Source organism: Haematobia irritans, chromosome 3, assembly GCF_050003625.1.
Source record: "Haematobia irritans isolate KBUSLIRL chromosome 3, ASM5000362v1, whole genome shotgun sequence".
NCBI lineage: Eukaryota > Metazoa > Arthropoda > Insecta > Diptera > Muscidae > Haematobia > Haematobia irritans.
The window spans coordinates 134,881,423-134,898,463 of NC_134399.1; positions in this window are offsets into that span (position 1 = coordinate 134,881,423).

Genomic DNA, 17,041 nt, shown 5'->3' on the forward strand with positions numbered 1-17,041 from the left:
ATCAGACTTAATTTCTCCTAAACTCTATATAAAAATTGTTCTTGTTAATGCAAAATCTGATATAGAGTAGACGTTTTTAATTTAGCTTCGGGAACCGTAACATTTTAGCTGATCTTCTTGGGACATATGATTAATCGAATCCGCCTTAAATAAAGTGATTTTTTTTATCCATCCTGGTGGACATTTAAGATTCATGCAGGCTAAAATTAAAGCCGTTATGTAGATATGGTAGTATTAAAATATCTTAAAGCCATCTGCAGTAAAATATTTTCATGGAATAATAGATACTCGTTTATCTATGCTTTCAGTCTAATTTAATAGAATATGCAAACAAAAAAAAAAAAAAAACATGGCGAAATCTTTGATAGTAGCTTTTTGGGTCACTGCTGGTTTCAGTTGCTCTCCAAGTCAAACAAATTTGGTGCATGACATTTCGATGCGCTTTCCGTGTTCAAGGCATGAAATTAATGCGTTTTTAATTAGTAAATAAAAACAAAATAAGCAAAGCATGAATTTTCTCCAAGGACAGACCATGAAAAATTGTCCATGAGAAATTTTGTAAATAAATTAATGCAATTGTTACGCTGTACTTCTTGCGGTTGACTGCTGAGAGGGGTCCAAGGCTAATCAGAAGATTTACGATAAAAAAGTGTAAACGACAAATAGAATGACAAGTTAAGTGATATAATCTCACTTCCTTAAGTCCTTCAACATAGTGGATGAAATAATGACCAAAGGAACTAGAAACAAACAATTACGTGGAACGTAATTGTCGGTGTGTACCATAGAATGGTCCATTTTAAGGAGCTATTTATTATGGACAAATTGTGCAAAAAGAAATGGTAAGAGCAAAATCGTTGGGATGTCTATTATCTAAAACAAGAATTATAGTTTATGTAGGTGAGGTTAATTATAGGAATAAAAAAGTCGAAAATTAACTTTGTGACTTATCGACATTTTGTTGTCTTCATATTCGACTAAACGACATGATCTTTGGCAATAGAGTCAAATCGGCTTGTGGTGTTGACCAAAACTAATCGACTTTTAAATAAGAGTCGAATGGCAAAAATTCATTAAAAAGGTGAAAGTATGTTATTTTTTTATTTGACAAGCGTTGCAATCAGTCAACTGACATCTCTATCGTAAAGCTTCACATTTTTGAGGTTATACGTACTAAGAACGGTTTGACATACGAGCGCTATTTGTTTTGCCAACAGATACTTAAAAGGTTCAGATCAACCAAAAAAATGTATAGCTTGCACCAACAAGAGAAAATATAGTATGACCTAGAACGAAATTTAATGTTCTAACGATATTGACTCTATGAAAATGTAGTAAACATTTTATTTTTGTAGAAAAAAGTACTTACAACTTTTTTTCTATAGAAAATTTCCTTCTCTACAGGAAATTTTATCAAAATTTTATTTCTATAAAAAATTTTGTAAAAATTCTATTTCTATAGAACATTTTGTCAAAATTTTAATTCAATAGACATTTTTTATAAATGTTGTTTCTATAATTTTATTCCAAAATTTTATTTCTATAGAAAATTTTGTAAAAATTTTCATTCTATAGAAAATTTAACAAAATTTTATTTCTATAGAATATTTTGTCAAATTTTTAATTCTACAGAGAATTTTGTAAACATTTTATTTGTTTAGAATTTTTTTTCAAATTTTTTGTTTCTACAGAAAATTTAGTCAAAATTTTATTTCTATAGAAAATTTTGTCAAAATTTTATTTCTATAGAAAATTTTGTCAAAATTTTATTTCTATAGAAAATTTTGTCAAATTATTATTTCCATAGAAAATTTTGTAAATGTTTTGTTTCTATAGATTTTTTTTCCAATTTTGTGTCTATAAATTTTTTTCAAAATTTTAATTCTACGGAAAATTTTTTAAAATTTTATTTCTATATTATATTTTGCATTAAGGATACACGATATTTCAAATTTGAGGACAGAGTTTATGAGCAACTAAAAGGCATGCCCATGGGATCCCCCGCTTCACCAATCATAGCGGACATCATTATGGAGGAACTTTTGGACGACGTATTTAATAAGACAACCAAGCCTCGTGTACACGGATGAAAAAGGCTGTTTTTCATATGTTTGGCTATAAACATTATATGTTTGGAACACAAATTTTTAAATACAATATTTTTGAGTGCAAGCATATAATGTTCATAAACTAGCATAACATGTTTGGGACATATATGTTAATATGTTAGAACATATTATGTTTGGGACAAAAAATGTTTGTAAATATAATATGCTTGGATGCAAACATATATTAATTTAGAAATAGCATATAAACATATATGTGTTTAGTAGCTTGGAGCGCTATTTAACAGGGAGCGATATTGAATTAAGTTGGTGGTTGTTGCTTGTTATTACAAAATTAACATTTTATTTTTCCTTGGGCAATTGATCAGCTACTTCTTTGATCCTTACAAACTATGTGGTCCGCTGTTCGAATCCCCGTCCGGCAAAAGGTAAAATTAAAATAAAAAAAAAATCATACAATTGAATAATTTCTTCTACAATGTTTGTATTACAGAACAAGTATATACAGCAGTAAGTTCGGCCGGGCCGAATCTTAAATACCCACCACCATGAACCAGATATTAGGGTTTCCTTTGAAATTTCAGGAGGGCTAGAGGACTTGAGGACACTTCCCGAAGATAAATTTAAAGATTTCAACTATGAGGACTATATCAGATTCTGGATTTATAAGAACCATTTTTGCTTGAGTTTTAGAGGAATCATTAACATCTCTTGTAAGTGTGCAAGAAAAATATAAAATAACGTCTTCATTTGAAATCTTAAATCTGTAGAAGTAAAATCTGGAAATTTTACATTGAGTTTCAAACAATTTTCATGATCAGTATTTACAATTTCTGGCAAATCAGTTAAAAACTACGGTTTCTAGAAACCCAAGGAGTTTAATCGGGAGATCGTTCTGATGGGGGCTATACTAAAATATGGACCGATACTCACCGCTTTCGGCACACCTCTTTATGACCCGAAAATACCTATAGATTTCCAATTTCAGGCAAATAGGATAAAAACTTCGGATTCTAGAAGCCCAAGAAGTAAAATCGGGAAATCGGTCTATATGGGGGCTATACAAAAATATGGACCGATACTCACCATTTTCGGCACACCTCATTATGGTCCCAAAATACCTCTAGATTTCCAATTTCAGACAAATTGGATAAAAACTACGGTTTCTATAAGCCCAAGACCCCAAATCGGGAGATCGCTCTATATGGGGGCTATACCAAAATATGGACGGATACTCACAATTTTTGGCACACGTATTTGTGGTCCTACAATACCTCCAGATTTCCAATTTCAGGTAAATTGAATAAAAACTGCGGTTTCTATAAGCCCAAGAAGTAAAATCGGGAGATCGGTCTATATGGGGGCTATACCAAAACATGGACCGACACTCACCATTTTTGGCACACCTCTTTATGGTCATAAAATACCTCTAGATTTTCAATTTCGCGTAAATTGGATGAAAACTACGGTTTCTATAAGCGAAAGACCCCAAATCGGGAGGTCGGTTTATATGGGGGCTATACCAAACCATGGACCGACACTCACCATTTTTGGCACACCTCTTCAAGGTCCCAAAATACCTCTAGATTTTCAATTTCGCGCAAATTGGATGAAACCTACGGTTTCTATAAGCGAAAGACCCCAAATCGGGAGGTCGGTTTATATGGGGGCTATACCAAAACATGGCCCGATATAGCCCATCTTCGAACTTGACCTGCGCGCAGACAAAAGACGATTCTGTGCCAAATTTCAGGACGATAGCTCCATTATTGAATGCTGTAGCGTGATTACAACAGACAGCCAGACAGACAGACAGACGGACATGCTTATATCGTCTTAGAATTTCTCCCTGATCAAGAATATATATACTTTATATAGTCGGAAATCGATATTTCGATGCGTTACAAACGGAATGACAAACTTATTATACCCCGTCACCATTCTATGGTGGTGGGTATAAAAAGGTGCTAAGAACTAAAAAATCTCGTGGAAGTGTGAAAGATGTGAGGGAATATACAATTGGGCAGAAACAAAATTTTGAGCATTCAGGTCGAAAACCTATGTTGTTAGCACCTATATTACCTGTTTATTTTCATAATTCGTTATGATTGTAAATATATAAATAAATAAATAAAATTTTGTTTGGGAGAATTTTTTTTAAGCATATAATATTTTTGGGTGCAAAATGCTTCCAAACATATTATGTGTTCACATAATAACATATTGTTTTTTGGAAGACAACATTATTGAATTTGGATGCAAAAATACAAAATGTTTGGAACTTAGACTACCCAAACATATATTGTTTAGACCAATATGCTTTCAAACATATTATATATTGGAAGAGATCAAACATATAAATGTTTGGGCAATACCCAAAAATGTATATGCTTGAAGCAAAATATGTTTGGGAGTATATGTTACAGAAGCGAATTTTTGTGAGCGTGTAGTAACTAAGTATGTAGATGACATATTCGCCATTATAAAAAGATCAGACGTCGAAGAAACGCTTAACGCTTAACGCTTTAAATTCTTACAACCGACAAATCCAATTCACGAAGGAAGAGGAGCTGGACCAAAAGTTGCCATATCTTGACACAATAGTCCATAGACAAGGTAACCAACTAAAATTAAACTGGTATCAAAAACCAACAGCTTCTGGACGTCTACATAACTTTTATTCCAATCATAATAAACGTATCATAATTAACACTGCGACTAACTTCATCAGAAGAGTACTCAGCATTAGTGATCCTGGATTTCACTTGGAAAATGAAGAGAAAATTAGAAAGATACTTACCAATAATGACTTCCCAAAAAGAACAATTCAGAATCTAATAAATAAGGTAAAATCGAAACAGATGAACAACAAAAATGAGAATAACGAAAAAGTTATGAAAATTTACAAGCCAGTGACTTATATAGCTGGCTTTTCGGAGCGACTGTGTAAGTCTGATATATACGACAAAGATAAATATCAGCTCGCGTTAAAGACTACCAAAACAGTAAAGGGACTATTTAGCAAAACTAAAACCAAAATTTAAAAATGACGATAAAAGCAATATAATATATAAGATTAAATGTAAAGGTGACAAATCTAATTTATGTCAAAAGACAATATATTGGTACTACAATGACAAAACTCAAAACCAGACTATCTTCTCACAAATCTGACATTAAAGCCACTGACAAACCCATGGAGCAGAAAACAGCACTCGCGGCCCACTGTGCGCAGACTGGTCACAAGCCAAACTTTGAAGGGGTAGAAATTTTAGACCACGAAAACAATTACAGACGCAGATTTACTCTTGAGATGCTACACATTATCAACACTCCACCTGACGAGAGAATGAATTACAAGAAAGACATTGAGAACTGCGCTCGAATATATAGACATACAATACAAAAGCACAATAGAAAGTTAAATTCAGTGTAAAACAGAGTGTGAAGCTGTGTACACCAGAACAAATGTAAATTATAATAGTTTAATAATTTATTGTTTGGTTTTGTTTGTTAGTGATTTTTGTAATTAAATTTAAAAACAATTTTCTGTTTTTTGTTTCACTTCAGCCTTGAAAACGGTTTTTGACGAAGTCAACCGAAATATTGGAAATAAAAATAAAAGAAAAACATCATATCTATGTTTTTTAATCGACCTATAGTCGAAACTATGAAAAATAATTCTTAAAGATAAAAAGTTTTGTCAAATTTTATTTCTCAGAAAATGTTCTTCTTATACAAATTTTTAAATATTTTTTTCTATAAAAAATTTGGTCAATATTTTATTTCTTTAAAAATTTTTTAAGAAATTTATTTTTTTTTATAGAAAATTGTGTAAAAATTATACTACTATAGGTTTTGGTCAAAATTTTATTATACCCTGCGCCACACTGTGGAACAGGGTATTATAAGTTAGTGCATATGTTTGAAACATGGTTTATATGGGGACTATATCAAAACCTGGACCGATATAGCCCATCTCCGAACTTGACCTGCCTGCAGACGAAAAGACAAGTTTGTGCCAAATTTCAGCACGATTGATTCATTATTGAAGACTTTAGCGTGATTACAACAGACAGACAACGAGACGGACGTGGTTAAATCGTCTTAGAATTTCTCCCTGATCAAGAATATATATATTTTATATTTCTGCTTATATTTTAAAGGCTTTCCACCACCATGGCACCCATCCAAATCTAAAATAATAGCAATCTATTTCTCATATACGAAAACACTTAAAATATCCGTAGTTTGTTATAAACCATAAAACTATTTGTTCTTTGGATTCACATTCCGAACAAATGGAAACGAAGTGTATTAAAAGGCTTTTAAGTGATTTTAAGTTCTTCCTCTTCCGTCTCAATCTGTTGTAATGCATCACAATAATTGCATCGGCTTCACTTAGGATCATTTCCATGGTAGCAATGGTGTTACTATGTCAAACCAAAGAGAAGAAGCAAACAAGGCCAATAATGATGTTGGGAAACGTTTTACATCAAATTAACATTATTCGACCATTTCCTAAGTAAACAATCGAATGGATACTTATATCGGGAGTGCATTGTCACAGTTGGTAGAATTTGGTAGAATTCTTCCAAATGGTCGATTTTTTAATGTTAGATAGATTGGTAGAATTTTTGAAGTTTTGATAGATTTTGCAAAATATTTCTCTTAAACCAAGAGGTATTTCTCAAATTTTCTATAGAAATAAAATTTTTACAAAATTGTCTATTTAAATGGAGTTTTCAAAAACTTTCCAATGGAAATAAAATTTTGAAAACTTTCCTAGAGAAATGAAATTTTGACAAAATTTTATATAGAAACAAGTAAGAAAAGTCTAAAGTCGGGCGGGGCCGACTATATTATACCCTGTACCACTTTGTAGATCTAAATTTTCGATACCATATCACATCCGTCAAATGTGTTGGGTGCTATATATAAAGGTTTGTCCCAAATACATACATTTAAATATCACTCGATTTGGACAGAATTTGATAAACTACTACTAAATCTTAAGACTCAAAATTTAAGTTGTCTAATGCACTAGGGTGGAACAAAATGTTAGTAAAAAAATATGGGAAAAATTTAAATCTGAAGCAATTTTAAGGAAACTTCGCAAAAGTTTATTTATGGTTTATCGCTCGATATATATGTATTAGAAGTTTAGGAAAATTTGAGTCATTTTTACAACTTTTCGACTAAGCAGTGGCGATTTAACAAGAAAAATTTTGGTATTTTGACCATTTATGTCGAAATCAGAAAAACATATATATGGGAGCTATATCTAAATCTGAACAGATGTCAACCAAATTTGGCATGCATAGCTGCAATGCTAATTCTACTCCCTGTGCAAAATTTCAACTAAATCGGAGTAAAAAATTGGCCTCTGTGGTCATATGAGTGTAAATCCGGCGAAAGCTATATATGGGAGCTATATCTAAATCTGAACCGATTTCAATCAAATTTGGCACGCATAGCTACAATGCTAATTCTACTCCCTGTGCAAAATTTCAACTAAATCGGAGTTAAAAATTGGCCTCTGTGGTCATATGAGTGTAAATCGGGCGAAAGCTATATATGGGAGATATATCCAAGTCTGAACCGATTTCAACCAAATTTGGCACGCATAGTTACAATGATAATTCTACTCCCTATGCAAAATTTCAACTAAATCGGAGCAAAAAATTGGCCTCTGTGGGCAAATGAGTGTAAATCGGGCGAAAGCTATATATGGGAGCTATATCTAAATCTGAACCGATTTGGCTGATATTTTGCAAGTTTTTCGAGACTCATAAAATATTCGGATGTACGGAATTTAAGGAAGATCGGTTGATATACACGCCAATTATGACCAGATCGGTCAAAAATATTTATGGCAGCTACAAGGCCGTATTCAGGGGGGGATGAGGGGGATCAACCCCCCCCCCCCCCCTAAATGAATGAATATTTTTATATAAATAAATATATATTTTTAGCTGCATAGAAAAATCTTATCGAAGATGTTGAAGGAAAGCTGAAGGTTTTATTTTGAAAACGATTACCTATAAAACTTGCACAAATCCTAGAATACTAGTTGAAAAGCCCGTCAAACGACGGTCGAAAAAAACAAATTGTTTTTGTTCTCGCACCACAAATTTCATTTTTGGAAAATGTATTTCTGCTTTTTATGTGTGTTTGTTGTTCTTTTTGTGAACATGACTCGCTTTGTTTGGCCATAGCAATAACAACGAAACAGCCAAACACACATGTGTAAATGAAATTGCGCAAAACCTGCGAAAAGAACCTGCCTAATTCAGCAATGGAAGCACTTGGAGAGTGCAATAAAGAGATATTTCCAAACGTGCATATTCTTTTAAAAATTTTGGTCACTTTGCCAGTAACTCAGGGATGGAAAATACAATTTTTAAGAAAGTACAAAAAAGGTATTTTTTGAGCGGAAAGGTACTTTATACTAAATTTCAACAAAAATTTCACTGGAAAATTATTGTCAAGAGACTGAATTTTAAAGAAAATAAAATTTTGAAAAAATATTCTATATAAATAAAATTTTGCAAAAATTTTCTATAGCCGGCTATCATACAAAAACCTTTTTTTCGGAAGGTTCAAGTGTGGTTTATTGTTGGGTTTAATGAACTGCCTGAAATTATTCTTATAATTGGTTGATAGTTTTGCTGCAAGTAGGGGATGCTGATGAGGAATGTGGTAATGCGAAACGCCATCCAACCATCTTGCAGTCTATAGGGCTTTGCCCAAATAAATTTGACAAACATTCTTTTCCTCTGTTGGTTAAGCTACACTTGTAGTTTAGTCAATGTATGGCTTTAAGCTGCAATAAAAAAAAAACAACAACAATGCTTAAAGAACAAAACCAACAATAACAAAAGAAAACGAAGGGAAATAAAATTTTGCAAAAAAATTCTATAGAAAAAAAATTTTGCAAAATTTTTTCTATAGAAATAAAGTTTTGCAAAAATTTCCTATAGAAAAAACATTTTTACAAAATTTTCAATTGAAATAAAATTTTGACAAAATTATCTATAAAAATAAAATTTTGCAAAAATTCTATATAGAAATAAAATTTAGACAACATTTTCTACCGAAATAAAAAATTGATAATATAGAATCGCATTCTTTTTTCGACTAAAACATTCTTGAAGTTCAATAAAATCCTGTTTTTGACTATATCTTTTACAAAATCGAGATTTTCTTCCCACATGAACATGTCTGTTTTGCCATATTTGTAAAAGACTACACGCAAAAAAATAATTCTTTCCTCCCAAACGAAATTTTAGACAAACAAAGTACGTTTCTCATTTGCTTTTCCCTGTAAGGACGTGTATTTGGAAGAAAAGTATATACTTTTTGTGATAACCGTTTATTCTTTTCCAGGATGTAAAAACAATTTCATAAAGACAAACTCACAAAAAAAACCAGTAAGAAAGTCTAAAGTCGGGCGGGGCCGACTATATTATACCCTGCACCACTTTGTAGATCTAAATTTTCGATACCATATCACATCCGTCAAATGTGTTGGGGGTATATATAAAGGTTTGTCTCAAATACATACATTTAAATATCACTCGATCTGGAAGAATTTGATAGACTTCCACAAAATCTATAGACTCAAAATTTAAGTCGGCTAATGCACTAGGGTGGAACACAATGTTAGTAAAAAACCAGTAAGGAAAGTCTAAAGTCGGGCGGGGCCGACTATATTATACCCTGCACCACTTTGTAGATCTAAATTTTCGATACCATATCACATCCGTCAAATGTGTTGGGGCTATATATAAAGGTTTGTCCCAAATACATACATTTAAATATCACTCGATCTGGACAGAATTTGATAGACTTCTACAAAATCTGTAGGCTCAAAATTTAAGTCGGCTAATGCACTAGGGTGGAACACAATGTTAGTAAAAAAATATGGGAAACATTTAAATCTGGAGCAATTTTAAGAAAACTTCGCAAAAGTTTATTTGTGATTTATCGCTCGATATATATGCATTAGAAGTTTAGGAAAATTAGAGTCATTTTTACAACTTTTCGACTAAGCAGTGGCGATTTTACAAGGAAAATGTTGGTATTTTTACCATTTTTGTCGAAATCAGAAAATCATATATATGGGAGCTATATCTAAATCTGAACCGATTTCAACCAAATTTGGCACGCATAGCTACAATGTTAATTCTACTCCCTGTGTAAAATTTCAAATAAATCGGAGTTAAAAATTGGCCTCTACGGTCATATGAGTGTAAATCGGGCGAAAGCTATATATGGGAGATATATCTAAATCTGAACCGATTTCAACCAAATTTGGCACGCATAGCTACAATGCTAATTCTACTCCCTGTGCAAAATTTCAACTAAATCGGAGTTAAAAATTGGCCTCTACGTTCATATGAGTGTAAATCGGGCGAAAGCTATATATGGGAGATATATCTAAATCTGAACCGATTTCAACCAAATTTAACACGCATAGCTACAATGCTAATTCTACTCCCTGTGCAAAATTTCAACTAAATCGGAGCAAAAAATTGGCCTCTGTGGTCATATGAGTGTAAATCGGGCGAAAGCTATATATGGGAGCTATATCTAAATCTGAACCGATTTCAACCAAATTTGGCGCGCATAGCTACAATGCTAATTCTACTCCCTGTGCAAAATTTCAACTAAATCGGAGCAAAAACTTGGCCTCTGTGGGCAAATGAGTGTAAATCGGCCGAAAGCTATATATGGGAGCTATATCTAAATCTGAACCGATTTGGCTGATATTTTTCAAGTTTTTCGAGACTCATAAAATATTCGGATGTACGGAATTTGAGGAAGATCGGTTGATATACACGCCAATTATGACCAGATCGGTGAAAAATATATATGGCAGCTATATCTAAATCTGAACCGATTTTTTCCAAAATCAATAGGGATCGTCTTTGAGCCGAAACACGACCCTGTACCAAATTTTAGGACAATCGGACTAAAACTGCGAGCTGTACTTTGCACACAAAAATACATCAACAGACAGACAGACAGACGGACAGACAGACAGACGGACATCGCTAAATCGACTCAGAATTTAATTCTAAGACGATCGGTATACTAAACGATGGGTCTCAGACTTTTCCTTCTTGGCGTTACATACAAATGCACAAACTTATTATACCCTGTACCACAGTAGTGGTGAAGGGTATAAATATGGGAAACGTTTAAATCTGAAGCAATTTTAAGGAAACTTCGAAAAAGTTTATTTATGATTTATCGCTCGATATATATGTATTTGAAGTTTAGGAAAATTAGAGTCATTTTTACAACTTTTCGACTAAGCAATGGCGATTTTACAAGGAAAATGTTGGTATTTTGACCATTTTTGTCGAAATCAGAAAAACATATATATGGGAGCTATATCTAAATCTGAACCGATTTCAACCAAATTTGGCACGCATAGCTACAATGCTAATTATACTCCCTGTGCAAAATTTCAACTAAATCGGAGTTAAAAATTGGCCTCTGTGGTCATATGAGTGTAAATCGGGCGAAAGCTTTATATGGGAGATATATCCAAATCTGAACCGATTTCAAGCAAATTTGGCACGCATAGTTACAACGCTAATTCTACTCCCTATGCAAAATTTCAACTAAATCGGAGCAAAAAATTGGCCTCTGTGGGCAAATGAGTGTAAATCGGGCGAAAGCTATATATGGGAGCTATATCTAAATTTGAACCGATTTTTTTGATATTTTGCAAGTTTTTCGGGACTCATAAAATATTCGGATGTACGGAATTTGAGGAAGATCGGTTGATATACACGCCAATTATGACCAGATCGGTGAAAAATATATATGGCAGCTATATCTAAATCTGAACCGATTTTTTCCAAAATCAATAGGGATCGTCTTTGAGCCGAAACAGGACTCCATACCAAATTTTAGGACAATCGGACTAAAACTGCGAGCTCTACTTTGCACACAAAAATACATCAACAGACAGACAGACGGACAGACAGACAGACAGACAGACAGACAGACGGACAGACAGACAGACGGACATCGCTAAATCGACTCAGAATTTAATTCTAAGCCGATCCGTATACTAAAAGGTTGGTCTATGATTACTCCTTCTTGGTGTTACATACAAATGCACAAACTTATTATACCCTGTACCACAGTAGTGGTGAAGGGTATAAATATGGGAAACGTTTAAATCTAAAGCAATTTTAAGGAAACTTCGAAAAAGTTTATTTATGATTTATCGCTCGATATATATGTATTTGAAGTTTAGGAAAATTAGAGTCATTTTTACAACTTTTCGACTAAGCAGTGGCGATTTTACAAGGAAAATGTTGGTATTTTGACCATTTTTGTCGAAATCAGAAAAACATATATATGGGAGCTATATCTAAATCTGAACCGATTTCAACCAAATTTGGCACGCATAGCTACAATGCTAATTCTACTCCCTGTGCAAAATTTCAACTAAATCGGAGTTAAAAATTGGCCTCTGTGGTCATATGAGTGTAAATCGGGCGAAAGCTTTATATGGGAGATATATCCAAATCTGAACCGATTTCAAGCAAATTTGGCACGCATAGTTACAACGCTAATTCTACCCCCTATGCAAAATTTTAACTAAATCGGAGCAAAAAATTGGCCTCTGTGGGCAAATGAGTGTAAATCGGGCGAAAGCTATATATGGGAGCTATATCTAAATCTGAACCGATTTTGCTGATATTTTGCAAGTTTTTCGAGACTCATAAAATATTCGGATGTACGGAATTTGAGGAAGATCGGTTGATATACACGCCAATTATGACCAGATCGGTGAAAAATATATATGGCAGCTATATCTAAATCTGAACCGATTTTTTCCAAAATCAATAGGGATCGTCTTTGAGCCGAAACAGGACTCTATACCAAATTTTAGGACAATCGGACTAAAACTGCGAGCTCTACTTTGCACACAAAAATACATCAACAGACAGACAGACAGACGGACAGACAGACGGACAGACAGACGGACAGACAGACGGACAGACAGACAGACGGACATCGCTAAATCGACTCAGAATTTAATTCTAAGCCGATCCGTATACTAAAAGGTTGGTCTATGATTACTCCTTCTTGGCGTTACATACAAATGCACAAACTTATTATACCCTGTACCACAGTAGTGGTGAAGGGTATAAACAGATTGTTTTCTTGCTAATTGCATTTTCCCTCACATCTTTCTCACATCCACGAGGTTTTTTAGTTCTTAACACCTTTTCCTGTTATACCAACAATGTAGAAGAAATTATACGATTTTATAAATTTAAAATTTTTTTTTACCTTTCGCCTGGACGGAGAATCGAACCGCGGACCATGCACTTTGTAAGCCAACACACTAACCACTGAGCTATGTACCTGTTATGGTCATCAATAGATAAATATCCATATAAGTTATATTTATATAGCATAGTTTGCGGCGCCCACGAACCGAATAAACAAAGTTTATTTAACAGAAACAAACATTTAGTTTGGCACCGTGGTGCAGTGGTTGCTACGTCCGACTTGCATGCCAAGGGTCGTGGGTTCGATCCCTGTTTCGACCAAAGTTTTTTTTTTTTTACATATATTTCAGATATGTTCGGAATATTCTGAAAAAATGTTCAACATTACATTGTAGTATATTAAATTTTGAACTGTAAAATGTGTCGTATTAAAGACCGACAGTCAGAAAAGAACAATGTTTGATATAAACGAAATGGACTGTTTTGTTGTTTCAAAAATAACTTTTTTTTTGAAAAAATAAAAATTTTGTAACAAACGTATTTTTTTGGTGATAAAAGTTTAAAATTTTCGAAGCAATTCAAAAAACTCTAACAAAAGAAAAACGTTTTCGGTACACGTTTTCCAAACGTTTTATTTCTTTGCGTGTATTAGCAAATAAGGTTGATAAAGACTTTCTCAAAATATTAAAATATTTTGTCAAAGCTATTGTACCATAAATCTGATATCGACTCAAAAATGTCTACACAAAAGGTACTAAATCATTCGCGGGGGTACTACGGTACTGACCGGGGTGAAAAAGTATTGAAAAAAGTACTTTAGTACTGCATTTTCCATCCCTGCAGTTACTACGTGCTCATCCGAACGTTCATTTTCAAAAATGAAGAGATTAAAGACGTATCTTAGAAATTCGACTGGCGAGAGTAGACTCAATGCACCCAGAAAAAAGTGACCCCTTCTTTAAGTTAAAATGAACTCATTGTGAAGAAAATTGAACTTCGTATAGCGCCAAAGACATTTTTATTTGTTTGAATGATGTGATTTTCGTAGAAATTAGGTAGAATGCATTCCGTATATTAGTTAACATTTTCCTATATTTATGTACCACTATACTACAGAATGAAAAACTTTAACTGAATTGAATTCATATATGGAATGATTTTATTGAACTTTTTTCATTCATTTGGACAAATCTTACATATTTGTGGTAAACCTTTTACTTCAAAGTTAGATCTGCTTACCTTCGTTTTCAAATACAATTTTATGTATTTATATAAGCAAATTTTTGTTTCAATAAAAGACATGTTTTATTAATATATTAAATATATTTATTTAGAATCAACAGCATCGACTGGCCTTGAAATATTAAAACACATTTTTTCTTCTTGTAGTACCTTTCACTTTGAATAATTTGCTGCCTAGCAATTTTGTCCACCTTCTACAATTTCAATACCTACAAATATAAACAAAAAAATCAAAAACCAATTTTTTCACAAAAGGTTAGCGTCACTGAATATTACCTGATAATTGAAGATTCCAAAATGAAGTTGAATGACGGGGTTGTTATTCTGCTGGTGTTTTCTTTTTTATAAACCAATTTTCAAAAAACGAACATTTTTCTCACTAATTTAAAATAACAAATATTTTATATATTTTATTTGTTTTTTATAATATTATTTTACTATATTATTTTTTAACAATCTCTCCGTATACCATAACAACGCGATTCCAACTAAAAAACAACCCACGCGCAAACATATCGATTACATCAAAGACAGGTATCGATTACAGGTAGATAAAAGAAATGTAGGAAATTTTCCTAAATTCTAACAAGTGTGTTTCCTTAAGTTTTGAAAGGATTGAATACTTCTTAGTACGAATGAACTAAAATATTTTTCTATGCCAAGTGTTATTCGTATGTATGATAAGCTTTCTATAATAAAGGAAGTCAGAATTATCATTTTATAAGAAATCTTACTAAATTTGAGGAATCTTGGTTTTAGTTCGGTTTTTGTTTATTTTTACGAATGCTTTGTTATCAGTGAATAAAATTTTCTTGTTCAGTAGTAAATTCTTATACCCAGCGAAGAAAACAGTATTAGTAAAATTCCATGCCTTATTCTAGTTTATGAACTATTCCTAACTGCTTTCAGTTTAGGATTTTTTTACTGAAACAAGTAAATTTTATTATTTCACACAAAATATTAACTGAGTGGAAATAAAATGGCTAAACTAAATTGATGAACATTTTTTCCTTTAGTTTCGAAGACACTTTTTTCTGGGTGTGGATTGGCATTAATGTCGGTTCATCGCCGAATAAATGTGCCGACTGAAGAAGTCATTGATTTATTTGCTGCCCAAAAAACCCGTCGGCTCAATTTAATATTATAAAAATATTGTATACATACCTTTGCATAAATAAAATTTTCTACACATGAGTTTATATGAATATTTTTTTTAAAGTTGCGTGCTGGGTCCATATTAGTGCATATCGGGCGAAAGATATATATGGGAGCTATATCTAAATTTCCTATTTCTTCCAAAATCAATAGGGTTCTATTCTGACCCCTATTAGGAACATGTGCCAAATATGAAGGCGATTGGACTTAAATTGCGACCTAGACTTTGATCACAAAAATGTGTTCACAGACAGACGGACGGACGGGCAGACAGACGGACATAAGGTTAAAGTGGCAGCCAGATTAAGATTCAGGCTCACTTAGACTATTCAGTCCACAATGGACAGACGGACATGGTTATATCGACTCAGGGACCCACCTTGAGCATTATTGCCAAAGACACCTTGTGTCTATCTCGTCTCCTTCTGGGTGTTACAAACATATGCACATATGCACTGCGTCCACAGTGTGACGCAGGGTATAATAAAATTTTCTATAGAAATAAAATTTTAGCTTAAAACCATGCTTTGACTAAACTAGAAGAGTAGCTTAACCACGTCGATGGTTTGACTTTGACAAAGGAAAAGTGATATGTTTGTTCAAATTTCTTAATGGAAAACCTTTCTTCGGGAGGTTCATGTGTAATTCACTATGAGTTCAGTGCACTGAAAAAAACCATATCCGGTTTCAAAGATTTTATCTTTACACCAATGATTTTGGTATTGATTACAAGACAAAGAAACGGAGATCTAAAGTTAGGAAAACATTTAGGAAACAATTCTCTTTTAAATTTAGGTTTTGTGTACTTGGTTCTAAGGAACTGTTAGAGTCCTTTAAATCATGTTAACGACCACTTAAAATTCCTAATTCAGACTTAACTTGAAGTAGAAATTATGCTATGTTTCAAGTAAACATTGTCTTTAAAATAAAGTGTTGGAAAACATCTCCAGTTTAAAAACGCTTTTTTGCTATGTAGTCAAGTTGCAAAATGTCAAAAAATGTAAAGACCAGTTCATCAATTTTGAAAATTTTTTCAGAATTATTAAAGCATAGTTGAACTTAGTTAAACAAAAGTTTCTTTCATTTCAGGATAAGTCGAATCACTCAACTATAAGGACGAAATGAAATGAATGAATGAATGAAAAAAATATCAGAGAATTGTGTTCCAAATTTCAGCCGGATCGGATTAAAATTACATCTCTTAGAGGCTCCGCAAGCCAAATCTGGGATTCGATTTATATGGAGGCTAAATATAATTGTAGACCGATGTGGACCAATTTTGCATGATTGTTAGAGACCATATACCAACAT